Source organism: Octopus bimaculoides, chromosome 20 (genome assembly GCF_001194135.2).
Source record: "Octopus bimaculoides isolate UCB-OBI-ISO-001 chromosome 20, ASM119413v2, whole genome shotgun sequence".
Classification (NCBI taxonomy): domain Eukaryota; kingdom Metazoa; phylum Mollusca; class Cephalopoda; order Octopoda; family Octopodidae; genus Octopus; species Octopus bimaculoides.
In genome coordinates this window covers 43,406,953-43,409,215 of record NC_069000.1, presented here as the reverse complement: position 1 = coordinate 43,409,215, position 2,263 = coordinate 43,406,953, and positions in this window count along the sequence as shown.

The window sequence follows — 2,263 nt, the reverse complement described above, 5'->3', positions numbered from 1 at the left end:
TCAATTAATTAACAGATATGTACAAATCCAAAACCGACAGGAATATAAGTGTGAACGTTATGAAGTGAAGTTGTTGTATATGTAACAATTAACACAGACAACTCATAGTTACGTGATAATAGCGATATCCAGGTTTAACTGTTTAGAATCATTTCATTTGAATCCGATAAATGCATATTTAGAATTGTATAAATCTACACACACACACACACATAGAAGGGTTTGATTCGAACAAACGGGCCAGGAGTAAAAATATGAAGAAAAAAAGAATGATTGTAATTGCATATCCTGGTTTGATTCATCAGACAAGGAAATAAAAGGGTCGAGTTTCGCGAGAGAAATTATACGTCGAAAAGAAAGACTAAGAACTAATGAGAGAGGAGGGGATTGAGTGAAAGAGAGAGTGGTTTGGTTTGAGTGAGTGATAGAGATAAACATACACACACACACACACACATATATATATATATACAGAGAGAGAGAGAGAGAGAGAGAGAGAGAGAGAGAGAGAGAGAGAGAGAGAGGAGAGGCCGTAATAGGAAGAGCTAGAGGTCGAGTGAAACGGGAATGAGGACGAAAATTACTTAAATTAGAAACAAAATAGAAATTGTTGATGAGTAATATCGAAAGGAAACTGACAGTTTGATTGTGAATAATGAGAGACCGACAAGAGTGAGACAAAGAAAAAGTAGAAGTGATTGAGAGAGAGAGAGAGAGAGAGAGAGAGAGAGAGAGAGAGAGAGAGAGAGAGAGAGAGAGAGAGAGAGAGAGAGAGAGAGAGAGAGAGAAGGGAGAGAGAAAGAGAGACACAGAGAAAGAAACAGGTAGACAGATAGAGAAAGAGAGAGAGAGCGTGAAGAAGAGATAGAGAGAGTGAAGAAGAGATAGAGAGAGTGAAGATAAGATAGAGAGAGAGAGAGAAGGGAGAGAGGGGAGAGAGGAAGAGAGACACAGAGAAAGAAACAGATAGAGAGAGAGTGAAGAAGAGATAGAGAGAGAGAGAGAGAGAGAAGGGAGAGAGGAAGAGAGACACAGAGAAAGAAACAGATAGACAGATAGAGAAAGAGAAAGAGAGTGAAGAAGAGATAGAGAGAGTGAAGAAGAGATAGAGAGAGTGAAGAAGAGATAGAGAGAGTGAAGAAGAGATAGAGAGAGTGAAGAAGAGATTGAGAGAGTGAAGAAGAGAGAGAGAGTGAGAGAGAGAGAGAGAGATGGGATATTTTGAGAACGTATTAGTCAGAAATAAAAAAGGTGACACACTCGTCGAGGATGGCACAGTTTAAATCCAATTTCAAATGTTTTTTTTCCTTTCAAAACCTTTACTGTGGGCTCCATAGAGACACAAAGAGAGAGAGAGAGAGAAAGTGAGAAGGGTGTAAAGAAGAAAGACACAAAGAAAGAAACAGATAGACAGATAGATAGATAGATAAAGAGAGAAAGAGAGAGAGAGATAAAGATAGATAGATATAGATAGATAGATAGATAGATAGATAGATAGATAGATAGGTAGGTAGGTAGGTAGATAGTTAGATAGGTAGGTAGGTAGGTAGATAGATAGATAAAGAGAGAGAGATAACGATAGATAAAGAGAGAGAGAGAGAGTGAGGAGGAGATAGAGAGAGTGAGAGAGAGAGGGAGGGAGAGGGAGAGAGAAATGGGATATTTTGTGAACATATTAGTCAGAAATAAAAAGAGGTGACACACTCGTCGAGGATGGCACAGTTTAAATCCAATTTCAAGTGTTTTTTTTCCCTTTCAAAGCCTTTATTGTGGGCTCCATAGAATTTTCCATCGACACTTGCTATCCTATGATCGTGGTACAACAGACAAAATATGATATGACTAACAAAACAAACAGGAATGGCTGTATGAGGTAAGAAGCTTGTTTTCCAGTCACATGGTTTCGGGTTCAGTCTCACTGCGCGGCATGTTGTCCACCAGGTGTCCATGACTGTAGTTAGGGCTGACCAGAAGTTTGTGAGTGAATTTAGTTGACGGGAAATGAAAGCACCATGTTGTATATATATATATATATATATGTATCGCAATGATAGATCGCTGACCATTACACACATTTTTTTCTCTCCTTCTTTCTTTCTGTGTTCCTTTCTGTGGAAGAGCTTAGGCTCGAAACGTTAAACGCTTTTTCAATTCCCGAGCGTTATAATAATACATCTGTTTGTTTTCTACACCACCTGTCTTCGTCTGTTGTTTTATTTTGTGAATTCTCCCTATATATATATATATATATATATATATATAT